This window comes from Neolamprologus multifasciatus, chromosome 8 (genome assembly GCF_963576455.1).
Source record: "Neolamprologus multifasciatus chromosome 8, fNeoMul1.2, whole genome shotgun sequence".
Lineage (NCBI taxonomy): Eukaryota > Metazoa > Chordata > Actinopteri > Cichliformes > Cichlidae > Neolamprologus > Neolamprologus multifasciatus.
In genome coordinates this window covers 18,982,539-19,010,245 of record NC_140446.1, presented here as the reverse complement: position 1 = coordinate 19,010,245, position 27,707 = coordinate 18,982,539, and the positions used below count along the sequence as shown (strand labels likewise).

Genomic DNA, 27,707 nt, shown 5'->3' with positions numbered 1-27,707 from the left:
GTATAATCAAGGATTAAGCTGCAATGCTGTAGAGAAGGAAGAGTTCCTTCCTGCTTTTTAACAAACTTCAGAGATAGACATTGTTTACATGGCCAAAAAAGACATCATCGACATCCTTCCAACAAGTTTTGCTGGGTAGGCTGATGTTGATGAAGCATGTTTGGGTCTGAACTAAAAAAAAGCCCAAATTACTGCCAGATAACAATCCAGTAATAATCTTACTGAATGGGATGTTCACTCTTATTATCCCCATTATCGTCTCTGAGTTACTTTGAGGCTATTTCAAAACTTTACCCAACTTCCTTCTTCCTCGGATGATCAAAATTACAACAAATTATTGTTGTTTGGCTGAGGATGTTGTTTTTTTCCGTAGAGAATAAAGTCTCTTTCAGACAGTCATTACTGCATCGATGCACCCGTATGCACTTGCAAGGAAGCCATTATGGCCTATACTCAAATCTAATTGTCAACCCCTGTCTTCTACTTTTCCGTCTGGTCTTAGGACAGTGCTAAAAGCTTTTAAAGGGCTAACGCTTGTGCTTGAGTGGCTAGAACACCGTGTGCAGCCCCCGCCTCTGCCCATCGCTGCATCAGGTCCGCTTGTAGTGCTGCTGTGCTACTGTGACTGGACGGGAAAGGATATTTATAGAAAGCTGTTAACAATATCCTGTCCCCAAACGGGTGTAATCGTATTATGCTGGAGGTGCTAAAAGCCTCGAGTTGGGAAAGCACATCATTGGAGGAAACGGGCTAAGACACAGAAGGACCATTCCCGGGGATTCTTCAGAGGAAGAAGCTCAGAAGCACACTGGAAGGAGTAGATAAAAAGGCAGACACACATACAAACTCAGCAGGTGAGGAAGAAAGAGTGACAGAGAGAAGATTAACTGAAGGTTTACTGACAAGTGAAGAAGTGACAAGTATAAGATGCAAATTATGCTGCTGACTGAGAGCAATAGGCTTGATGCTGGAGGAGTGTGGAGGTGGTGCGGGTTGGAGGCTCGATCGTTTTGACAGTGTTTGGTATCGGCAGCTCTGAAGGTTCAAGCCGGCCATGGCGATGATAGATGGAAGACTGAACTTTAATCAGAGTGGCGCCCGGAGCATTTTCATGGAGGTAAACAGGTTAATCAGTCAAGCCCTCCTTCCATCCTCCCTCTCATTCTCCCCTAGTCTTTCCTCAGCACATGACCACTTCTGACACTGGCACGCCATTCGTCTATTTCCCATCAGCACCTCGCCCTTCTCCATTCCTCCCCCTCTCATTTTCCCTTACCTTGCTTCACATCTTTTGCAACCAGCCAGGAAAACAAATGACCCCCCCCCCCTCAAAAAAAAAAAGAAAAAGAAAATCCTTCCCTGCAGCCCATACCATCAGGCATATCCCACTATCTTATAAAAGGGCATTTCAAACCGTTCAGTCAGCTCATTTAATACCTCCCAGCATCATCCACCATGAAACTATGAGGTGGGAGGAGAGCATTCAGCAAACAGAAACTGTTCATATGCTCTCAGTTTCTTGCATTACTGCCCTTCCACTAGCCTGCATCGAGGGAGGTAGATAATTTGCAGTCATAACCCTCAAACATACTGTGTCTAAATCTAAACACAGTGAGGCAAAGAAAAGAGAAAATAGCAGGAGCAGCCTTGCATTTCCCATTGTTTCTGCTATATCAAGGGTGTAGTTATTAAAATGCCCATGTCTTACAGTCTCTCCAAGAAACAGCAAGACATACTGACCTCCATAAAAACTAAAGCAAGTGCTAACCGGTGCCAAATCACTGCATGCATAACCACCAAAATGTTTAAAACAAGCAACCAGTGTACAAAGCAAAACAGGAACTAAAACCCCTGCCAGTTTACGGTTTAAGCCGCATTTCGTGTTGTCCGTCAAAACTTCCTCTATCTCTGTCCCCCAAAGGAAAATTAACAATCAACTCTTAACAAACCATGCTGGCAAGCCAAGCGTGAACTTTAGAAAAGCCTTAACAGCTCCTGTGGAGGTGGGCCATGTCTAATCTTTGACCACACTGTATTGAGGCAGACTTGGAAAGTGCGATTATACTGTGTTGTCTGGAATTCCAACCACATACTTCTGCGAGCCATCAACAAGTGCTGCCCTTTGCCAAGATAAACTTCAGAGAAAGTTGCCACATATTTACAGGCTTCGCTGCCCCACTTTGCTTCTTTGTAGCTGCAGAGTGTCGTTCTGGTCGCCTTGAAATTTTTTCTCTGAGCCTCGGTTGGAGGGCAGAGTGGGCTTGAAATAAATGCTCTTCTTGTTCGTATTTGTCCAGGATATTGCTAAAGCGTGCTCGTTGTGCAACATGAGTTAGGAAATACACTTAATAGGGGGCCTTCAAGGAAAACAAAGGAGGGAATACTTACTTGGAGACCATACATGCTGTATGCAGGGAAACTCTGAAACTATGTTGTGTTATTACCTCTTACCTATCTCCCATTGAGTGATAGAGAGAACTCAGATTGGTCCCTTATTTAATGATGTGAGGGTTCGTGCTCAAGTTTGAATAATACACGCAAGCTTCTTTAGAGAGAAGTGATGCTTTTAATGATAGAGTGACCCATAACTTAAAGGGGCAGCAAGAAAGGAGGAGGAGGACATCAACAGCCTCACCCTTTGAAAAAAAAGATACATCGAGTAGAAGTTAAGAGAAGATGGGACAGAAAAGTGAGACAGTCGTTACATTGTTAGGCAACGGGAACTGGCTAACACCCACACACACCCAGACACACGTGCACACACATGCACACAAGGAAATCAGTGAGTGTACTGAGATTTCTCATGAGATGTTGTGTACACATTGCTTAAAAGTTGTCCAACATATTGGACATGCTAACAGCCACTAGTTTTTAGCAAAAAATTGTGTATTTCCTTACTGGTTACGGCATTAAGTAAGTAAAGTTTATTTATATATTGCTTTAAAAGACACAAAAGTGCTAAACAATAATTAAAATGTAATTACTATCAAAATGAAACATGCAAAAATAAGTTAAAAAAAAGAGATAAAAATGCAAATGAAAAAAAAAAAAAAAAAAAAAAAATCACACTATTTCTGATAAAACAATAAAAAAAGTGCGACACAAACCAAAAACGGAGAAGCTTTACCTTCAAACTAAAAGTTTTGTCGTTTTTTCAAAAGGCACAATTGTCTTTCTCTACTCAGAGAGTCACTGGACAATGTTTATAGACAAGTCTGCCATTCAAACCATAACTGCAGCAATATGCTAGTAACCAAAGCAATTACAGAGATTTTTGCCAAACAGTTGAGGAATACACATTTTTCTTACTAACATGTGGTAGCCAAGGGGTCATGACCCGGCCTGTAGGCCTGTGTGACTGGGTCTTTAGCAATCACTTTCCCAGCGACTGCCAAAACTACTCATAACCAGTTGGGTAATACTCATTTCTCCCCTCACGACCAGTGGTTGCCAGGTAGTCACATGGTCACATGTCTGCACAACCTCAATAAATTACACAAACATCTATACACAAACTTATGCAGTACATGTAAACACATCATACGCTTAAGTCCTCGAGGGCCAGAAATCCCGTGTGAGTTTACAACATCACATCCGTCCTCAGGGGGGATTTCATAACAGCAAAAATATCTAATGCTACATACAGTACCGCAGTGTTCCAGTACCAGTGGATTAGCACTGCCTTCCCCCCACCCACCACCATCACTTCATGTTAATAGCTGCTGTTTTCATTTTCCCCGAGGCCACTCTCAACTTCCCTTCATTCAGTATGCATACAGTTTTCTCTCCCTCTCTCTGTTTCTCTCGCTTAAGGGAGTGGTGGCCAGAGAAAGTTGAAGATTTAGTAAGGACACTGATTTGCTCATGCAAGACTTATGAAACCCTAGTTTCCTGTGCCTCATACAAACACCCATACAGAAGTCATTTTAAGGTAACATCCTTGGTGCAGTGAGCTCACTCCCATGCTCCTTCACCACACAACACAGATATCAGTGGCACTGCGTCTTTGTACATTAACTTTATGAAGTTTCTGCTTCTGTAGGGGGGGGGGGGGGAGGGGGGGCTCTTTCATCCCTGATGCCATAGAAATCCTCACTGCTTCGAATCCTATCTAAAACAAAACCGCTGTTACACGTTACCACTCTTATATAAATATAGAGCAGAAAATGGATTTATTTATAACAAATTCAACCCTCAGACAACCAATTCTGTCGGAACTAAACAGATTTGCTTGATACGATTTGGAACTAAAGTATCATAAAACAATCTGACGAATACATTGAATAAAACACAGTTTGCCAGTATGACAAGGTGCTGGACACAGACACACATTCGCCATACCCTGTAAAGTGTCTCCACAGCCTAATAATGCAAGGCAGATGAAGCCCGTCAGAGTGACGGTCCAGCTGTAAGTAATTTGGAGGGCCGAAGAAGAAAAAGCAGAGGAGGAAAAAAAAAGAAAGAAAGAAAATATTAGACAGCCATCAGGCCCTCTCTTGACATCTCTCTGCAGATCTAGATGAATTTGACCTGACAACACAGGAGCGATGCAGACAACACCTCCTGCACCAGCTGCAAACCACAAGGGCACACAAACTCCTTCCACAGCCAAGAAAGGAGGGAGGGAGCAAATGAGCCTGTGAGTGAAATAAATAAAAACATACTGAACGGAGTTAAGCGTGCCTGAGAAAAACTACTGACAGCGTAGAGCGAAATATAGAGAGAGAGAGACAGCAGATGAGGGACAAATCGATTTTGGTAAAGAGGCAGAGCAAGCAATGAGCATGAAAGAGGATAAGAAAGACAAAGAGCCAAGAAGGCATGAATGATGACGGAGGATATGAAGGACAGCTTGAAAGAGAGAAAGTGAAACAGATAAAGAATAAAAGGAGGGGAGGAAAGAGAGGGCTTGATGGAGGGAGACAGAGGGAAAGGCGCACCTTGTCAAAAAGATTGAGAGCAGAGGAGAAAATGAACAGGGAGCTAGAAACTGAGAGAGGAATACAAAGAATGAATGAAGATAGAGAGAGAGTGAGGGAAGATGAGAGGATGCCTTATTTTCTTCCATCTCAATTTGCACAAAACTTTCATTACCACCAATTTGGGCTGGGAGCCGTAGGCTGGACCATTAGGCGAGCCCAGCATCAATCAGCTTAATCTCCCTCCCAGGCCGCTAAATTACAGCGCCCAGTTGCTTATTAAAATTTGTCGCCCGTCTCCCAACACCCGGCACTGCTGGAGATTAGACAGGGGCCCCCAGACAAATCTGTTACAGAGAAGAAGACGGAGAAGAGGAGGGGGAGGAGGAGGAGGAGCTGGAAGGGAAAAAAAGGACAGAGAGAGACGGAAGGAAGCACAGGGACAGTAGAAATGAAAAAAAAGGGGGAAAAAAGAGGAATGCACTTGCTGAGATAGAGTGGATCAGAGTGGGAGGACGATCATCCGGTTTGATTTATACACTTCTGTAGATCTGCCGTGCTCTCACTCACACATTTCTACGCACGATCATACATCCCAATAAATCCTATATACACTCGCATGTGCCCACATCCCCCCCAAATGCAGTTTTCCATTCCTGTCAACACCCCCAACACACACACACACACACACACACACACACACACACACACACACACACACACACACACACACACACACACACACACACACACACACACACACACACACACACACACACACACACACACACACACACACACACACACACACGCGGAGGTATAGAGAATGCAGGGTTTGCAGTGCCTCCCATTGCACACTCAATCAAACCGGGGGCCAGATAAGATGCATGATGAATGGCGTAATTGAAGGCGGCGGCAGAGTAATGCTGCATCGCTCTGCATTCAGTGGGGGAGGGCGGGTTATTGGTGAGTGTGTGATTAGCCTGTAGGATTTATTGTTATTGCCCAACTTATTTAAAAAAAAAAATACAAAGACTGTCTACCTCGCCTACAGTAGCACACCTCCAGCTACAAAGCATTCCGAGCCTACACTTTCGGATGGATGAGGAGACAGCAGCGCTGCATCATATAGAGCTGGGTGGGGTGAGTTCTTTGAAGTCTGTACATGTTGCAGAAATGCGGCTTGGCTAATCGTATAGGTTGCAAGGCAGAAATCTCGATGTCAAAATATGGAGGAAAACCACCCACACATTGAAGAAGTAGCAGTAAAGTCTCTGCTCCCTTTAAACACTTAAATAAGAGAAAGCAGAGGATACATAAAGCATACAACAAAGTGATAGAACCTGCAGGTCAATGAGTAAAGGAGGGAAATAAAGCAATTCTACTTCACACTGGTAAGCACTCAGCAGAGAAAACACTAATGTATCAAGAGTTAGTAAAGGTCCTTGAAAGAAGCAGACCAGAGAGTGTCATTAACACCAGTGCACTGTCTGCCTGCTGACATCATGTGTGCACAGGGGTTACTTCTTCTTCTTCTTCCCCTTGTTAATACATATGGCATCTGAAGACACTGAGCTGCTATGGTTTACTTTGGTTAGTGACCTAACATAACTGCCTTAATTATTTCAATTAGTGAAGCTTAGGATGTGACATTTTTAGATACTCCAGCCAATATTAAACCACACAATCTTGGATAAACAGTTATTATCAGATTCAGATGGGTATCAATCAGTAATCATTTTGTTCTAGTTTCCTTTTTGACACTGAAATTGAAACTCTCTAAGATTTAAAGTAGAACAGCAGGAGCAAGTACTGCATGCAACTCTCTATCTTTGGAAACTAACGAATTCCTATAGCTGCAGGTATGAAATAAACTTGGCAGTGAGACTAAAAGCAGCTACCCAAACTAACTCATGCTGTAGCTGTTACTGCTGAGTCATGTTAATCTGTGCTGCTGCAGACTTTTTATTCGCTCAGGTAAATAATTTACTCTTAAGTAGTGTTTTATAGGCAATTTAATCTGGAATGACGGGAAAGTCAACATACATGAAAAGTTACTTTGGAGAGTTCATCCCCAAAGATGCAGAAAAAGTACACTCAGTTCTAAACTTGTGCATGCCTCTTCATTAATAGGACCATTTCATTCAACCTCAAGAGCTGAATCATACGAGGCTACGATGTAGACTCCATAGCTGAGCCGCGCGTGCAGTTAATAACCTTGTGGTCATGTCCTGGTGTTTTATGCAGGGCCAGGCATTATAAAAACAAATAAAACCCTGAGACTTCTTCCCCCTTCAGGGGAAAGATGTTTGCCCCTGAAGTTTCTCTACTTCTTCATACATTCACTCACAATCAATCCGACAGTTTCAGCAATCTGCACCCAGGAATCCTGTTGACATATCTGAGTCCTTATATTAAAGGCTGTGATTACTGTTCTTTATATTAAGGCAGTAATAATATTCTCTCTGATCCCTCCAAAACCTGAGGTGAAGAAATATTTGGAAATCTAAAGGAAAAAAAAATATCAGCAGATTGAAGCACAGAACATTACATTTCTGATTTAGATTTAGCTAGGCTGTTTAGGTCACCAAGTCTCAAGGGTAACCATGTGCTACAGGTTCAAAACTAGCATGCTTGTCACAGCTTTTCCTTTCTGTAAAAGCTGTGACAGACACGAAGCCGATGCGCCGAGATGCTGTCAGATGAATGAAAAGGAGCGCGTGTCTGAAAGGAGCTTATGAAATCATAAACTGCAGCCCTAAAAATAACTACTCACTTCCGTGAGCAAAAGCTATAGTTTCTTATTATGATGGGAATATGCAGCTCTCATTAATCAAACAAATGGAGAAAAGATCAAGGTACTATTTTTAAGGGGGGAAAAAGGGGGGTGGAATTCCTGCCTTTTCCCAACTCAACACAAATTGAGACAAAGAGCAGAAACCCCTTTGTACTGCACACTTACAACAGATTAACTAAGAACAAATACATCACTTACATATATTAAGGTTAGCAAAAAATACACAATGCCATGAATGCAATGAAACCTCACATAAAATGTACAATTCAGTCACACACACACACACTGCATCTTCTGCACACGAAACCAGTGAAAGTAAAGCAACTACAAACAGTGTGGTTGTACAGAGCGTGTCCACTGTCAACACATACTGACACAGTAACCAGTACAGGGAAAACCACACATGTACATACTGAGCCAGCTGTGGTCTCAAACAAAGCCTATAAATAGAAGGAAAACAAACAGCTGTTTTGTCTGAAAGTTAAATTAGCATATCACCTAGAGTATTCAAAGATATATGGGCTGGCGGTGGCAAAGAGTCCCCGTTCCAAAACACTCTGGCATGTCTGCGCTATTTAAGAGATGAGTGTGAATGTTTGATGTATTGCTGTTGATTCATTTGGCTTCGTTTCGACATATAAAACTTGGTGCATGACATTTACTGCTGTTGCAGGATATGTACATGATTTATCAAATGAGCTCAGTTCAGGATCTACTGCTGTATATATAAGCGAGAGTGCGTCTACCTCAGTTGGTTGCCAGAAACCCTGGGTGTTGCTGTTCAGACTGATTGAGTGGTGTGCTGTTCGGCCAACTGGGCTTCCGGTTGGTGGACTGCCTGCATCGATTGCTCGGACAGGCCCTTCTTCTGGCGCACAGACAGAAAAATGGAAAAACAGAGGAGGAAAGGAGGAGAGTAGCAATGAAGAGAAAAAAAAAGTAAGAAAAGCGAGAGGGGGAGGGATGGTGAGAAGATGAGGGGGGAAAAAAAGAGGAACATTAGCTTAAATGAAAGTTTATTAGGTGTATCAGTCAGTCAAGTCGATGGGGTGGGGGTTTTTGCCTCAGGCTCTCCATCCTTCCTCTCTATCCCCCCCCACCACCACCACCACCTCCTTCTGCTTGTGTGTGTGTGTGTTTGCAAAGGAAGGGGTTTCGGGCCGGTGGGGGCAGCCATGACGGGAAAACATTAGGTTGTTGGCGAGTCGCCGGTACACCAGCCAGTAATTGGCTTGGGTAATGGTCATGTCCAGACAAATGGTGTAGGCCCTAACCGTGTTACGAGCAACCAACTGCTCCGCCTGTATTCACAGCATAACTCTGAGCACTGCTCGGATACCAAATGGCACCAGCGTGCGTATGCGTTTGTGTACAAGACTCACGAAACATGTGATTTACTGGAACAAAACATTATTACCACCCCACCCACCCACCCACTACCCCCACCCACACATGCACACACCACTCCCCAACTCAAAACCAGCGTGGCGTGCACGTGTGATTCATGGCTCTCTTGCAGTCTGTGTGGGAAACTGTACCGCGATAAGGAGGAAAAAGATGGCAGCACAAGCGCCCGCTCACCTCGAGGGACAAACCGACATCTGCTGTGTCCTCCAAACAAGTGACGGATAGGATATAAGCAGGAAGAAAGAAGGAAAGAAGAGGGGGGTGAAAGAAGGTGGGGAGGGGATGACAAGAGAGAGGGAGTAAGAGGATAAGTTCCATTTTTCATCCGTCCCTCCCTCTGCTCTGCATCACTTCGCCTTCTGTCTGACGGCAAGCTGAGCCGCTAATGTCCATTGTGTCTGGATGGGCTATAAACGTGCGTGTGCGTGTGTCTGTGTGTGTGTGTGTGTGTGTGTGTGTGTGTGTGTGTGTCCGTCTGTTGATGTTATTTGAGTGAAAATGAAACATATATGCTCCCACAGAAGCTATCCAAGCTAAATGGCATGCATATATGGATAAAGCTGAGTATGTGCCTGTGTATGTGTGTGTGTATGTGTGTGCATGTGTTATGGGAGCCCTTCAGCCATCCAGCTATCATCTCCTGCCAGACAGGCCCCACCAAGCCGACCCAGCTGGATAATGAGATCCATTATGATTTACGTGCCAAGAGGACAGCCAGACAGAACAAAGACATGTACACACACGCACTCAGATGCACACACACACACACACACAGGGGGAGTTTGGTATAGTTGTCAGTGTGTGTATGAATGTGGGCTCTCTATCTTATACTGTATGTGCTGATGTGTGCTGCCACTGTTTCATATTTCAGTTTCTTCTCTGTGTGTTAGTTGCCTGAAGGGCATCCTGCAGTGGGTCCTCTTTCAGTCTGCAACTAGAGAACACTTCTTTCTCATTCTCCCTCTCTCTCTCTCCCTCACACACACTTTCCTCATCTACCTCTTACCTGAAAAAGCAAACTGTTGAAGATAGAAATAGATTAAGGTCGCTGTGCGAACTCTCTTTTAGTTTCTCACTTTCTCCTTACACACACACACACACACACACACACACACACACACACACACACACACACACACACACACACACACACACACCCCGATTAAACCGAGTCAGGGATTTGCTCCAAAACATTTGTGAATGTGTGTCTCCATGCAAGTGTGTGCTGGGATTTGTTAGTGGAGAGCTTGGAGAAGCTGTCAAACACATTCTGGAAAAAGGAGTAGACCAGTGCTTCATTTCTCTTTTCTGGAACGAGGGGTGTGCTCAGCTGAGAGGAGGAGGAGGAGATTTCTTCAGGGTAAACAAGACAGAAAGTGTAAGAGGATAAGTTCCAGGTTTAATATCTTAATCATGACTGACTGTATTCTCGAGGCTGGTGCATTTATGGTTGCATGCCATGAGCTACTTTGTCACACTGACTCTTATATTGGTAAAAACACTATCAGCTGTCTTCATGCAATCAACTCCTAAATGTACAGACTGTCAATTCAGGCAATGCACATTTATGAAACTGAAAAATCTTTTAATTTTTTTTATTTGCCCCCCCCCCCTTCCGTTGTAAACGCTCTCTGTCTTACCCAGACAGACTGGCCCTGCGTTCTGTGTCTGAACACAGGGTACAGAAAACAATGGTGGGATTCTCTGTTGTTCTTTTCCATGAAGTATTCAAGGGATGCCAGCTCAATTAGAGGCCTAAATGCCAAGATCCAGACTGGGGAGAGATGAGTGGAGATTAAAAGATGAACAGAAAGAGAGGGGCAACGAGGGCAACAGCAGAGGAGGATGAGTGAACAGGCCGTAAAGAAAAAAAATGGAGGAAAAAGGGATGACACTGAGATTTCTTTAAAAAACAAACACACAAACAGATGTATTAAGAGGGAAAAATGGCTTTGAGGTGGAAAAACATCATAAACGCTGGGAATGTAGAGCTGAAGACTCAGCAGAAGAACAGATAAAAGACAAACATGCATAAACAGTGAGATTAATACCCTCTACAGACACTGGCAGGGCTATCATCACCTCTACAATCTGCTTTGTATATATACACACACACACAGAGACACAAACACAATCCTCAGTGGTATGCGTTTCCATCATCAAATGTGATCAGAGCTACTGTCTGCAAGCCAACATTCACTCAACTGTGATAACCCCTGTGGGAAGGCGCACAAAAAGCACACCACACACACACACACACACACACACACACACACACACACACAGTGACGGTTTCTTACAAGTGAAAACCGAATCTTAGGAAAGGTCCGACATGTCTGGTTAAATTAAAAGGTCAAATAAATTAAATACGCATCAAAAGGAACAAGGCTTCAGATGAATGATGCAGCAGCCCGGAGGTACAGCCCTCTTCATAGTTTTGGCTGCAATTTCTGTGGGTAATAATAACACAGTAGTCACACAATTTATTGCTGAGAGCTAAGAATATGGTCACATGATTTAAAAAAAACAAAACAACAACAAACGAAAAGTCAACAAAAACAAGAAACACAGGCAGACTGTTTTAGAAGACACCTCCAGGTAAGCCAGATAAACTCAGGGGATGTGATGATAGCTGGCCACAGCAAGAAATTTTTTATTAAACCTTGTAAGGTCTAAGGTCTAAGTCATCACTGATGATCATAAACAACCCAACAACACAAGGAAAATTTGTGATCATCTATCTGAGGCTAGTTTAAATAGAAGAAGGCTATTCTGAAGGCTTATTTGTTATAGTGACGCGCTGTGACAAAGTCCAATGAATGCCGTTGGTTGTAGCTGTAGCATGGGTGGGCCATGCGACAGCTAAATCTTGCCATGCAAAGATTATCGCCATTCTCTGTGGATTTCCAGACATTTTTGAGGTTGCAATAAAATTCCCATCAGTGCAGAAAAAAAGCGTTAATCTTCCGTATGGTTAGCCACTTGCGCAACTATTCTGACTTCTAAGTTGGTATGCGTGTAGTCTGTGTGGGAGCTGAATCCACAACCCCATTGTTGTGGCGTGTCCCACGCTCCAACCGAGTCGACAATCGGTACAGAGATCAAAACGTGAAACACATGCTGCCACCAAAATAATTCCCTCTAATTGCGCACCAACAAAACAACATTGTGCCTCAGATCTCGCTCTGACAAAAACCTAATGTCAATATTTCTCCAGCAAACCAAACTCAGGCGAGATCCCCCCCTTCCTGCATCTCAATCCGCCTTAACAAAACAGCTCTTCGCTCACAGCAGTGCCAAGCCTAATCACATTCCCTCAGCACCAGGTGGTTCTCATTGACTGAGGCCCAGCTCCTCCACTCTGCAGGATGCTCCGCCAGAGGAAATTGGCTCGTCTACGAGCATTTATTGCTGGTGAGCTAGATCGAACGGAGTTGTGCGGGCCCTCCAATGCTGTCGCTGGACTTCGGCCTCTTTGAGGAGCCTACTTCACCGAAACAGCTGTTCAGCACACGCTGCCCTATCCAAAGACACAATTAGAAACACCCTTTTCCTATTACTCCCTGCCATTAACCGCCATTGAGTGGAATTAGTGGCAGTCTATGGAATAAGTGGATTCTAATTCATGCCCCTCTTTACATGGGCCACGGCTGCTACCGTGGCTTTCCTCTGCTAATGAAGAGGATAAAAGAGAAGTCTTAATCAAACTGAGCATCTCATCTGTGGTAATAAAGAGCACAAAAGAGGCCTTGGAGTGGCTCACTAGTGGTGCTTGTGTACACATAATCATGTGCGTATGGAAGGAAACGGGACTTTATATACATCCCTTAGAATATACTGAATTCAGCGTTCTGTGTGGTGATAGTTAAGCAAAACAAAGCAAAAGTAATAAACACATAAATGAGGGAATGCATGAAATAATGTTTCTCTTGGTCTTGTTTTCTAATTGCTTAGCCTTGCCCTACAGGGATCAATGACCCACTATGGGCCAATGCTTCTCCGCTGCCTTTTATCCCTCCCAGGCTCCCTCTTGTCTTGGACCAAAGTGCTAACCAGCAGGGTCTGATTAGATTTAAATGTCAAGAGAGATAGGACAATACAGTTATCTTCCCAAATTATGGCCCATTAAAGAGCCTATGCAGTGTGCCTCCCTCCTCTACTAACTAATCACCAACCAGATTCATCATCTCGCAGACTGGGGCATAATTTGGGGGGCTGCGGTTTCCCCTGCTTCTCGCTTTCTGTGTGTGTGTATCGCACCATGTGCAAGGGCATGCAGGAGTCTCTGTAATGCATGATCAGTGTGTGTGCACGCTGTATGTGTGTTGCTCCAGAGGGAGCAGGTTCGGCGCCCCAGGCCAGTGCCCCATTAAAGGAAAGAAAGACAGAAGCAGTGTGTATAAGGGAGAGACACAGAGGAGAGGAGGAGAAGGAGGAGAGCACCTCCTCATTTAGACAGCAGGAGTGGCAGGCTGTGTTCCACCTGCAGCCAACAGACAGACAGAGGGAAGAAGACTGGGATGCCTCCCATCTGCCTCCTTATAATTCACCTGCTGTCCTCAGGGTGTCATAAGAAGCCGGGTGCCAAAAATGGAGTCTCCCTTCTAAGCCCTGTTATTAATTTTACACTTTTCCCTCTTATGCCATGTTCCTTCACATACTTCTTCTCTCCTTTCTTCATATGCTTTTGTTGTCCTTGTCCTTAATATTCATCTTTCTTCTTCACTCTGCTTGTTCCTCCATAAGGAACCCCATCACTGATCTACCATACATTGCAGCTTTCATCCTACCATCACAGAGGTGGAGATGATAGCGGTGGTGGTTGGAAGTCCTATGGGAGAAGGAAGAAAGTGGAAATGCAGGGCTCATATCTCAAGGTGGTTTCCTCCATATTCTCGCCTCTTTTCACCTCCTTCTGCATTTCCATTACATGCCTTGCCCATCTTTCAGTATGCAGCCTCTATTCATCTTCTCCACGTGGGATCCTCTCTCCTCCTGTGGCCCCTTCTTTCTTTCATAAGAGCTTTTGTCTGTCCTTTAATATCTCCTTCCTCTCCATCTCCCTTTTGTCTACCATGACGCACTCATACAAGGCTCTATCTTCAAACTTCTGCTGGCAATTTATGCACAGGAGCCTGGCTGCTGTGCATTAGGGCCCATGACATAAGGCAACACATTATGGATTGCACTATAAATAGCTACTGTGTGTCCTGTAAAAGCTTTTCATTACATGGAGACATTGAACAATCAATATAAGCCCTCTACTGAATCTAATTACCAAAAATGACAACAGCTAGAAAATATATACTTATTTTCAAGATGATTGGTGAAGGAGAACAATGTTTCCACCAAAGAGCCTTCAAGAGGCCTCTTAGTCAAGTAACAGGCCCATTAAAAGCTCAAGGCAATACGGAGATGAATGTGGGAAAGATAAGAACTTCTTTTCTTTCTTTTTTTTAATGGAAGACTAAATGATGAGCAGCAGCTGCAGAGTGTTTTTAAAAATATACTTTGTCAGTAATGTGCATCCACAAAGGTACACCATTCAGTTCTGGGTGATTTTAGTTTATACTCCCACAAATCTATATATGATGCATCTATTATGTTGCTACTGGAGCCCAGACGAAGCTCCATGGGTGCCAGTGGTCTGAGCCAAGCACACAGCAGACCTTCCTATGAGGTGCAGCTATAGGTAGAGTGCAGAGAAAGCCAAGAAAGAAAAGAGGAGTGAATAGGAAGGAAGGAAGGAGAAAGAGAGAGAATGGGAGGAGCCCCGGGTGTCATTTCTCTCTCTGTCAGCTCCCAGCTCTCCCGTCCTCCCTCCCTCCACCATCACCCCCTGAGATGTGGATGCTTCGCGGGGACAATTACCGACTGACACTTCATCATGGGCCGCGTGACAGCCGCTGACGGCCCTCGTCCAAACAAATGATGCTGAGGTCGAGGTTGCAGGCCTGCCTCCAAGTCTGCCTGCCTGTAGCCCTGCTGTATGGCCCTGCACTGCATTAGCAAACACCCCCCTCCCCCTCCTGTGCACCCACCCACACACACACACACAGTGGAAAAAAGCTACATTAAAAGAGACTCCTCTAAACCAACCACCTTCTTCCTTTAAGAAAAACACATTTATCAGCAGCGGGGGATGGTGTGTGAGGGGTGGGGTGGAGGGGGTTTCAATAGAAGGATGGAGGGAGGGTGGGGGCGCTACAGTACTGTCAAACCCCATTCCCCTTAGGTAAAGAGAGAGCTCTTCATCTTTGTGAGGCAACTAGGACTCACACGTACACACACACACGTACACACACACACACAACACACACACACACAAATACTCCCCAACCTGCCACATACGGCTTATCAGATAATGGGGTTAAAAATCAACTTAAAAAGCCAACAAGGCAAAAAGGCAAGCAATCACCACAGTGACACTAGCGTGCATCAATTAACCCTGTGTCTTTGTGGAGCACAGATAACACGCCCTCCCTTCACGAGCTAAACTCACAATCAAATCACTCCCTTGACTCGGGGTTGAGTGCAGCTAAGTTTAGATTCATGAAGTAGGTCATTTGCTAATAGTTTAAAAAAAGAAGGGGGGGCAGTGTATAGTTTTAAGAGAAACATAGAGAAAAAGGAAAGAAGGCATTTGGTGGACCTGCTGCTAGCAGTCCCTTAGCTGTGAGTGTGAACCTGCAGATTAATAAATGCTGCCTGTGATCTCGGCCCAGGGAGGCAGATGAACAACAATCGAGAAAGACATCAAACGCTCGACTAACACTGAAACAACACTTGACAAAAAAAAAGAAAAAAAAGAAAGCCCGCCGGTCTCTGAAAACATTTACCCGACTAGATGTAGGATGGAGAGGAGGAGAGAGAGAAACTGAGACGCAGAAGAAAGAGCATAAACAATGAAACATTTATCAAAGCGAGCAGCGGAGCATCTTCTGCACGGCAGGGGCAGCCTGCTAATGCAGGTGGCTTTGCTGTTTTTGGTATCCTGAGATGACATTGGCAGGAGGTGGTGAGCAGTTATGCCTCAGGTTTGACAAAAACCTTAAAAAACAACCCTCTTTTTTCTCTAAATTTTGCAGTATACTTTGTGCATGTCCTCTGGTCTCCTGAAGGAAAGCACATTTTTACTCTTTGTGGCTTTCTCTCTGTTTATTATCAAATTCTTTTCATTCATGCTCCGAATGTTTTCCCTGTTGGTCACTGCTCTTTATAAATGTGCTTGGCATCTCTTGCATCTTCAAACTCCTGCACAAGATAAATAAAAGAGCAGGCAATGGAGGGGGAAAAATCCAGACCTATTTGTCATGTTGGAAAGGCCCTTGAGAACACTTTCAATCTTTCCATCAATAGTCGGCGTGTAGGCCTGTATGTGCCATCATTAAAAAGTAGATGCTTCACTGTTTATTTATCATACGGACGCACGGCTGACAGCTTCCTGTAAACAAGTCGTATGTTTATATGTGTGCACGAGTGTGTATGTACAGTCACTGTAGCTTTCTCTCTGTCCTTTATCTGCAAAAAATGGATGGCTGCTGCTCACTAATGTGGGGGGGGGGGGGGGGGGTAGAGTGCTTTCTGATAATGACTGCTACAGAGCTCATCACTGTGTACCAGGGGAAAAATGCTATTTCCTCACTGACCGGTGGTTAAAGAACTCAAATCACTTCAGTGGGAACAAATGAGGTGGTGTTTGATGCTTAACAGCCTCAGAGATAAACGTACAAATGGCGAATGAATCATTCGCCTGATGTGACAGAACTGTCGATGGATCGCTCAGGTAGTGAGAAATAAGGAATGGCTTTTTCCCTTTAATGCTTTGGACACTTTTGCCACTTGCTGGCCTTGCTTTTTAGCAGGTGTGGCAAGCATCAACTGAACATTACGCGCAGCATAAAGAAGCTACCATATGTCTCAGGAACATCACTAGTTTAGACTACCGTGTTAAATGGTTAAAAGCTGAAAACGAACATGTAAACTGCATATTTTTTAAAGCAAAAAGAAAGTGTTGTTCATTGACTCTGTCCATCATCAACTAAAGTCACTCCATTCTCAGAAAAGGTCAAACTAAACAGCTCTTGGATAAAAAACAGGATGTTGTCAGGCTGTCAGTCAACACTTCAAACATGTAGGAAGAAATCATATCCGGGTGATTATCAAAAGCAATGTAATAAAAATATCCCCTGTTGCTAGGCATCAATCCTTTAATACAAAGAAATGTGCAAAGTGTGTATTTAAATATAGCCACAGAAAAGGAAATGGTTACAATGAGACATCTTGAGGATTCTTCAGCAGGTGAGCGTCTTTGCATGCTTGTGTGTATCTAGGCTGACGGGCCTACAGAGAAAGACAAATGGCTACAGCAGGGGGCCGTGCTTGACATTTAGGTTTCATGTGGTAATGGACGTTGACCTGCTGGGGTCAGGCCTGCCAGCAAGGCAGCACAGAGGCCCATTCCTGCATCCCTGTAACTAGATACTAGCAAAACAGTGGTGGACACACACACACACATATATATAATCATTCACTCAGTAGAGGAAGAGGACATCCCAGAAGGTTGGACCACATAGGTGGGATGTCATTAGACAGAAGAGACAGATGTGTTTGGTATGTGGTTTTACGTCTCAGGAGCAGCATGTGCCGACCAAATAGAAAGGTGACGTGTAGGTGTGTGTGCATATTTATTTTGTATACATTTACTATTTTATATATCTGTATAATGCACGTCTGTTTCGCCTGCTAAAGCAAAAAGCAGCTTCTCTATCGTTCCAGCAAGGCACAGTGGTGGTAGCTGCTGTTGTTAGGAGAATGCCCTGTGTTCACCCACAACTCGGCAACAGGAGGCTACTTTATATACTGTTTGTGACAGCTTTGTGGTAATAATGGAGCCCAGGCCCCCGCTAGTACAAGTGGCATGCTCAGTCAAGTGAGACTTTGCCTAAGAGAACACACATACACACAACAGGCAGCCTCCTTCATGCCTAATGAGACCACTGGGAGAGTGGAGAGCAGGAGGCAGGGAGAGTGAAATGAGTAGAGGGAAGAGAGTGAAGATGGGAAATAAAGGGTGAGCGAGGGAAGAGGAGTGGAACAACAATGGCAAGAAGGGAGTGAGAAAAAGAGACACAGAGAGTGAGAGCAACCAACTGATTTTCCAGGTTCGGGATCATAGAAAGGAGAAGAAGGGAAGAGGTGATGACCTGGATTGCTGCCAAAGAAGAAAGAGGAAGATGGAGGGGGAGAGCAAGGGGCGTGAGGAAAAAAGAGGAACGAGGGTGTGAGAGAGAAAAGAGATCGGGAGGAGGGGGAGTTGAGGTGAACCTCTAGGCTTAGCGGCGGGTGGTTATGCAATGTACACAACGCAGGAGTGCAGGGGGAGATCAAAGACGTGGGGTGCATACATAACCAAATTTGACACCATAGTGCAGCAAGTGATGATGAGCAGGAAGGGGGGGGGGTGCAAAAAACTCACTAAAATATAAAAAGAACAGGCACTCCCTGGGGATAGAGCTAGGGAGAAAGAGTACATTTGGTACAGGGTACACATTGTCTTAGTACAGTAACAGAAAAGGTAATGACAGAGGGAAAAAAATCCAAAAAGATGGGAGGGGGAAAAAAAAAAAAAAAAAAAAAAGCACACATGCCCATGCTTCCCTAACTTTGCCTCTAGCACTACAGCATCATCTGCTCATCCGGGCAGGTGCACATTGCGGGGTGTGTGTGGCTGTGTTGGGGAAGGGTGTAAGTGAGTAAATAACTTGCAGTCCAAAATGGGAAAAGGCTTGAATGTCCAGTGACAAGAAATCTGGACAGACAGCCACAGCTGAGCCTTTTGGTTTTGCTTCCAGAGAAAGCAGAGGATAAATTATTAACAGACGTTCAGTCTAATAAAGTGAAGATGGGCCACTTGGCTTCAGATTCCCTACAACAGGTGAACGCGCTGATTCGAACCCCTCGGCAGGTTTCAGTCTCAACAGATGGCATTTTACCTGGACCACTTTAATAAACTCTGCTTTATTTCTGTAAAAGTAAAAAAAAACAAAAAAACGAAATGGATGTGGGGTGGCTTTTAGGTCGCCACTCATGAATTTAGTTGACTTTGCTGTTTCTTTTTATCAGGAAAAAATCTTAAGCTTCTAAGTATGGATGGACAGAGTTTCAATTCACCTAGTTTAAAAGTTTAAAAATACATTTCTACTGCAGGACTGCCAGAGACACCCACGAAAGTGCAGTCACTTTCTTGTGGAAAAGGAACACGCTGCCTCAGTCCCTGTGTTTATTGTGAACAGTACAAAATGGATTTTCTCATCAGCCTTCTGAAAACACGCCAGTTTATTTATTTATCATGTTCTCCGCTTCCCATACCATACAAGCCTCAAACAGGAAGTAAATATTGCATTTGCCAACTGCCCCGATATTCAACATGCTCATCTCATCTGTGACAAAAATCTTCTGGTTCTATAGAACAATTCTGCTTGAACAGCCTGTCACCACTTCCGGCGGTCCACATGCCACGGCTAATCCCTCTGAGACCCACAGGAAGGCTTTGGGATCATTCTGTATGAGAGCTGGAAAAGACAGGAAGCTGGCATGCGTACATCGTCTGGGTGAAAAGCAGTGGAGGAGGGCTACACGCTCATCGGGAGAGCTTCACCTTTCCTCTACATAAGGTATACACAGTTTGACAAAGAGCTGCTGGTGTTGCTGTTGGATAGCAACCTTGCTGACCAGCTAAGCTATTCTCACATGTGTTTGACGCATAGCCAACGGTTATTAAACCTTTGCTTTTTTCCAACATACTGCTGGTTGATGACATTTAGAGAAAACAAGGGGGAATTTCCACAAGTTCAAATCTGATTATTCTATTAATGCTTAAATTGTGAGTCAGCTGAATCACTGTGCCTAATATCAGCCCGTGGCCAATTTATAAAAAGTCTTGTTGATTAATACAATTTTATTTTCAATTATGTTTTGGTTTCCAGTCATTATGAATGCAGACTCTCGCCAAGACAGGATGATAACTTACCACAGTTCTTCGATTGGTTTCTGAGTAAAAACCTCCCTGCCTTTTTGGAGCACATGCTGTTCTGTGCAATTCTCGGAAGTAAAGCAGAATTCAGCATCAACACAACCTATAGAGCCACAAAAGCCATAATAGCCGCAAATACAACTAAATATATATATATCTATATCTATAGATATAGAGATATATGGATATAGATATAGATATATATAGATATAGATATATATAGAGATATATAGATATAGATATAGATATATAGATATAGATATAGATATAGATATATAGATATAGATATATAGATATAGATATAGATAGGAAGATTAAAGAAACAATAGCGCTGAATGCTTTGTCTTTATTGGCTTACAGTGTATAAAAAGAGTCTGAATATAAATGTAGTAGAATTGCTCAGTGTGTCAGTACCATATAGTATAACTGAACACATAAGAGTTATTAGCCAATATACCAACTAGGTAATAATTCCAGTGAAAACATGTTTAACTTTGGCAGCAGGCGCAGCCAATTAGACCATACCAATGCGGCACAAACACCGAGTGTCAGGCCCTGCCATTACGAAGACAACTAACGATAAAAACCTCAGCGCAGTCACAGGGATAATATGCTCAGTTATCATTCAATAAGGCAATTCAATAAAGCAATTCTCATCTATAAGACTGTCACGGGCACAGCACTCATTCCCGAGGAGCCTGCAGGCAAGAAACAATACTCAGGTGTTGAAATGACTCTTTGCTACATTAAGATCAGTAAATACGTGCACTTTCCCACCAGGGGAGGTAGACCTTAGCAGGATAAGTATATACTTTAATGAACACACACAGAGGCCAGCGTAGTGCGACTAAATCTTAGTTACCGACAGGCAGTGTAAAAGGCAACACCCAGAACATGTCCGCCCGGGACTGTATATATTAAACACAACTCCTTCATCTCGATAAATCTGGAGTGTGCAGGAAAGTCCTACATCACTGTATACAATACATCAGTGAGTGCTGTCGTTAAAGTCTTCGGTCCCTCCTATTCTCTCGCTCACTCCTCGGGGGTTTCCAGTGGCTGTCCGGAGCACACGTGTTTTGGTTTACCTAGAGCGAAGCCCTATCTGAGGCCATGCTGAGAGCAGACTATGGGCTTTGTCTGTGGCACCATTAATCAACTGTCCTTTAACAAAAACAGAAGACCAGATGAGAGACAAAGGGAAGAGATGTGGGGGGTTGGCTCTTATTTAGGTAGAAAAAAGGCAGAGAGGGTTAAAAAACAAGGAAGAGAGGAGAGAGAGAGAGAAAAAGAAGGTGTGTGTGTATGTGTGTGTGTGTGTGTGTGTGTGTGTGTGGGGGGGGGGGGGGGTGCTTGACCCAGATCCAGGACTTCAATCAATCAAGTAGCAACAATAACAAGCAAAGTTTTCATGTGGCTTGACTGATTAATCAGGGTTTTCTTAAAAAAAAAAAAAAGAAAGAAAGAAAAACATGGGAGTCATTTTTATCTCTTTCTGTCTTTTTTCAACACTGCAGAGTTACTAAGTGAGCCTTTTTATGCCGGCTGCTTAGGTCTTCATGCTGCAAGGTTTTGGACATGGAGCCCTGAATCGTTCACGATTTAATGACAGCGAGGCCTTCACTCCATGCTACAGCGGAGCGATTTTACTGAAGGTCTCCAGCCACATTAACAGAGCCCAGGACGGCTTGACAGAAAGACTGGACGGACACTCACAGCCCTACGCACTCCTGACATATGAAGGCAGGGCTTCTTTTCTAGTAAACAAACACGCACTGTTTTACACACATGCACACACAGTATAGACGCACAGCGTGTCACGGCAACAGGCTGTGTAGCAGCCCTCTGAGACCCTGCGAGGTGCCGATCGATGGGGATTGAGTGCAGACAAGGAGGCATTGGGATCGATAAAGGGCCGTTACAGAGATGTGCCTAGTGGGACATAAGAGAGTGCAACGGGGGAGAAGATACATCTGAGGCTCTTGATGCTGTCTTTTTCACCTCGTCGGTGTGAGAATGTACTTACTCACCGTGAGTACTGGGACATACACACACACACACAACAGAAGAGCTTTACATACTATACATAACATGTGCATGCACACCCAAACTATCCCAAGAGACCTTTTCTTAATCTCCCAGTTTCACTGTTCTCATATAGTCTTCCTGTGAGGGAGGAGGGGGAACTTTAACTCACTTTTGGTGCCATCTTCTCCATTTCCTCCACATTCCTTTAAACAGTCTCTCTCCCTGTGCAGTGCACTGTCACCAGTTCAGCCTGCACAGTGCTGTCAGTGGAACAGCTTGATCCTAAGACTTTCTGTCAGCCCCTCCTCGTCCTCCACGCCCCCCCCTTCCCCCCAGCTCTGCTGTTTGCAGAGAGCACTGACTGTTCTATTCTAGCACATGAACGCGCGCGAGCAATAGGGGAAAACGACAGCATTGTTACTTCCACAAAATATGTGGCAGTGACATAATCCCCGACACTTCCTGTTTTTACATGTTCTTGAGAAGTCCACAATGATTTTGCATAAAGGTTTACTCTACCAGTCATTTCAGCTGTGCAACTGCAATTGCACGCAGCTGAAATTACTCGTGGAAAGGGTTGATATGCATGCAGTACAAATTTTCTTAAAAAAAATTAATGCTTAAGCCATTATTGCCACTCACTGAGCTGAAAATAACCACTGTGACCACAACTTTATACTCCCAAATTGTTTTAGATATAAGGTCTTTCCTGGCTCAGAGGGGCCCATCGGTGTTTTCTATGTACAGCTGAATGAGTGTGCATCTATATTATTATTTTTTTTTTTTTTTTTTTAAACTACACACTTGATTGTGACTTTTACTAAACAGATTTCACATAAGTCCTACAAATATACTACTGATTATGAACCATCAATGAAGTGACAACAAGAAACTTGGTAATTTTGCTTGTAAATACAGGTGAAACAGAGCAGCAGAGCAGCTAACACCGTGAGTCAGTGCTGATTTTAATCAGACAGCTTCTTTGTTATAAAATCAAGACTGAAGAGAAGTAGTCTGAAAAAGGGTTTAAAAATATAAAGGCTGCTTTACATTAGCTTCAGTGGGCGACCTTTCATATCAGTCACATTACAATAAAAACAGGAAGGTATTGGAATGAAAACAGCTTTGTTTTCAGTTCAGCTGCATTACAATAGTGTTCTGTGAGCACAAACAGATGTGACTTCAGCTGTGACCTGTCAACCACATGTCATAGTCACACCTGACTTTCCCCTTCGATCATCCCTCCTTGTTGTATTTATTCTAGCGTCTGGATGAATACTTTGAAAAAATGCACACAATACTGACCAATATGTCCCGCTAATCAACATTTAAAACAAATACATAATGCAGTAATCAATGTCAATCGACTGGGTTCTATCATGTGTTAGTCCAAAGGTCTAATTAAAACATTACGAAAGAAACTAAGGTCATCATTCATCATTATAAGATCTTGTGCAATTTATTCTCTGAGCTTGTCCTCTCAGAGCTTGGTGCTGGAAAAAAAAAAAAAAAAAAAAATCACAGTTTTAACTTTGTACATGTGAGCTGCTGTTTATGAGCATTGCTGCTCATTGGTGTTTATGAGTAGAATAAATAATTATCTTTCACTCTCACTTGTCAGGCACAGAGTCACAAAAAAGAAAAAAAAAACTCAGCCCTGGAAGTGGTTGGCACGCAAGCAAGACGCAGACAGACCGCAGACTGAGAGGTGTGCTTCCCTATATCGGTGAGACACTTCAAGCTAGCACGTCAACTTAATTACAATAGTTTCTTTTTGCTGACATCAAACTTGAGCAATGCAACTCTAAATTTTTCTAGACATAATCAGCCAGACTTAAGAGGTGAAAACACAAATGTCAGAGACAGACAATCAGCAGTCTCTAGCCTTACAGTTCCACAGCAAGTCTACATGAAGTCCGACAGTGCCGATCTGTGACAACAGTGCACATTAATGGAGCATTTCCAGTAGTGAGATTGTGGCTGGAGCTACACCTGAGAAAAGACAACTTGGATAGTGTCCCAACTTGATTCTGCAGACACTGCCCCAAGATTATGTGAGAAAAGCTCTGGAGAAAACATAAGAATACCTCTTAGAATTCACTCTTTGTGTTTTGTTTTGTTTCTTTTCTTTTCATGACCAGAATGATAGTCTCGCTTAATCATCTCATTAAAGTTGTAAACGCTGACAGATGTTTTAACATGAGGGAAAAGCCCGACTGTCCAGCTACGTACACACTCGCCTGGATATGCAGGGGAAATGTGATTTTCTTTTTGTGCCTGTGTGTGTGAAAGAGAGATCGACAGGAAAGAACTAGAGAATCTGGCTTTAAAAAAAAAACAACTGCAAACAAAAACCCTTTGTACTAGTGTTAAGGATACAGCCATCTAGTATATCCCATGCAGAATACATTGAACATATTTCATTTAATGCCCACCCCAAGACAGACAGAAAATCCAGCCTGTTGAAGTACTTTAGTGTGCCACTATTCCACATTATTACAGGTGCTAATCACATGTGAGAGCACACAGACGAGCTGCTGAAGCAGATGACTGAAACCACCGAGGCATTTAATCCTCCTAGTGAGAACTGAAGGAGGCGAAGGGTCTTCTCCTCCTACTCGCCTGCTCCAGGAGCACCGCCCTTAAAGGACGGTTGAAAATAGTGCATTTGGATGATGTTATGGAGAAGGACTATTAAAAGTCAGGCAAATGCCTTTACCAGTGCTTATGAAACTGCGCTGAGGTGCCATGTCGGCTCCTGCAAGTCCTGTCCAAAAACCTCCTCTGTGGTTGATCAAAAAGAATACTCAAGTGCACACACACACACACGCACACACACGCACACACACACACACACACACACACACACACACACACACACACACACACACACACACACACACACACACTTTCTGGCCTCAGCCAGAAGTCCCTGTTGGTTTGGAAGGCCACAGCGGGCTATAACAACTACAGCCTGGCCAGCCTGTTAGTAGTGGCCCCTCTGTTTCAGCAATCTGGGTTCTCTTTGCCTTTGGACAGGGACCAGGTCAGGCTGCACAATACACTACTGTGTTTGAAGAGGGTGAGTGAAAAAGAAAGAGAAAACTGCAGACATCTGAGTTTTTTTCTGCACACAAATGCATAAATACAACATGTGCAAAACAATGCATGTTTTGGTTGGGCAACTGTTTGGGTATACGTAATGACCACTTTAGCCATCGTGTCCCCTCTCTCTTTCATTCCAGATTGCAACAACTGCATTCCCTCCGATCTCCCCCAACCGCCATCGCTGCCATCATTACATCATCCTTGCTTTGGCTTTTTGCTCACTCAGCACAAATTTGGGGACCCCTGGCTACAGTTCCCCTCCCCTAAGCATGAAAGGTGTTTTTTTGGATCTGTCAATGGTTTGTGCAGGAGAAGTAACACACACCGCTGTCAGTCTAGAACAACACAATGAAAACAGACTGCAAATACAGAGTGGCCCTGTGCCCTATGATGGAAAGCCAGCAGCACCTGTCCCTTTAAGATCTATTTCCCACAGCTTGTGGGTTCTGAGCTGAGCATGCTAGCCAGAGCTGGGCTGCGCTGCGCTGTGCATGTATGGTAACGGGGGAGGAGGGGGGGGGCCGTGCCGCCCAGCCTGCCAGCCCACCACAGGGAATTTGTTTATGTTTCCTTGCTGCCAAGTTCCTGTCAAGAGGCGCCCCAAAGAGGAACTGCAGACTACTCAGTACTGTTAGCTACGCCCTCTCACATAGAATGACTGGGGGTTTCTGCATCCAGTATCGAGTGGTGATTTGTAGCAATACTCAAATCCAGGGAGGTCTCTTCATCAATTTTAGCGCTCACACACATGCACACACACACTTCAAACACTCCATCTGTTGTTCCAAAAGCAGCTCTGAGAGCAACAAACTTCATAAAACATGTTCTAACAAAAGGCTTAATTTATGAGCCCCAAACAGATTAACACCAATTTTGGCAAAACACAGTGCATAAAACAGCACAAAGCATAGTTTCATTAAAGCAACACTTTATGAGTGGCACTTTGTTAGGCTCGTGGATAATGGGTATTGTAAAAACTGAGCACCACCACATAAAAACATAGTAAACAGGATTGGTAAACTCGTGGGCATTAATCCAAGCACTTGTGGGAAAAAGAGCTAAAACGAAATTACTCTCCCACTAATGCAAAAGAGCACTGCGACTTCCAACGACGCACACACATTTTCCCAAATCATTACAAAAATATGATGTACCGCTTCCAGTGAATCAATAACTGCAACACTTTAGCACATTAATTCAGAGCTTTAGAGTGACATAGCCAATGCACGAGCAGCCTAATTTGACCGGCGCGGTCAGCAAGTGTTGGAAACTTTCATTTAAGCACGGCAGATCTCACCAAGTTTGTTTCTGGATAAAAAGTAATGAGCTATTTTTTGTCTTTGTATCATACATGTGTAATGTCCACTGTGTGGTAGCTGACGCAGTGTGTTCCCATGAGCAGGTGATGAAAGGAGTAGTGAGACAAGGCCCCAAAACTAGATGTGGGACCCACGATGGTGCGACACAGGAAGAGATAGGGCGGGGCAGGGCGGGGGGGGGGGGGGGGGGGAGTACAAAAGATGGAAGTATGGATGGAAAGATGTAGGCTGAGATTGAGAGCAGAGGGTGAAAGTAAAAGAATTTTTTAAAACAACAACAACAACAACAAAAAACCCAAGAAGCCATTTACGTTAGCCTGGATGGCCACGTGCTGGCATGTTTCACTAACTTTTGATTGTGCAGCCAGAAACTGGCATCTGCATTTGTTTGAATGGGATTAACGCTGTGAAATTGCTCAAATTTGTCACTGTGGTTGGAGTATTGAGCATCACTTCTGCTATTTTGTCCTTGGTGAGGAAGCAACATGCCACGCAATGTCTTGCTAGTCAAACGCCTTACAGTAAATGAGCTTGGCAGCACAACACAGAGCTCGAAGTAGTTTAGCCGACGATTTAGATCGGTTATTCAATAGTGAAAAATTGGAACAGCAACATAATCGCACCAAAACTTATAGCCAGATTTACCACAATGACAGGAGAGAAATTACCATTAGAGCCACTGGAGTCAGCAGTTCACTCCATGAAGTTTCATCAACAAGAAAAAAAAGAAGATATAGAAAGTGTTATAGCCTGACAGGTAAACACAGATCCAACTGTGTCCAGCCTCTGAGTGAGACTAAGAAGAACCATTACATGTAAATAACAGTGTATAGCTATGCACTTCAACTTCCCTTAAGTTTCCATGTATGGAGTAAAAAAAAAGAAAAAAAGGGAACAACACTGTGAAAAATACAGGACTCCTACTCTAGACGGAGGGAGAGGCAGCGGGCTCGGCAGCCACCACCGACCTACCGCACAGAGTGTGAATCATTAAAGGCATGTGTTCCACATCAACTGCCGGGGCCTCTTCCCAACCCACTTATGAGACTGGATCTAAATTATGAAGGGAGGGAGGGCAGCAGAGGGGGAAGGGG

General features: G+C 43.9%; 1 protein-coding gene across 9 annotated transcripts in view; it reads right to left on the bottom strand.

Moving 5' to 3' along the window:
* The window catches only part of raraa (retinoic acid receptor, alpha a), a 141,513-nt gene that overhangs the window by 94,683 nt on the left and 19,123 nt on the right, over positions 1 to 27,707 (bottom strand). For 3 of the 9 annotated variants that reach the window (XM_085171565.1, XM_085171570.1, XM_085171562.1), the window contains one exon: positions 8,463 to 8,584. The exons of 4 other annotated variants lie outside the window; for them this stretch is intronic. The gene's annotated coding sequence lies outside the window, so the exon portion shown is untranslated. The remainder of the gene's footprint in view (positions 1 to 8,462; positions 8,585 to 27,707) is intronic. 2 more of the 9 variants (XM_085171569.1, XM_085171564.1) reach the window with 1 other exon arrangement.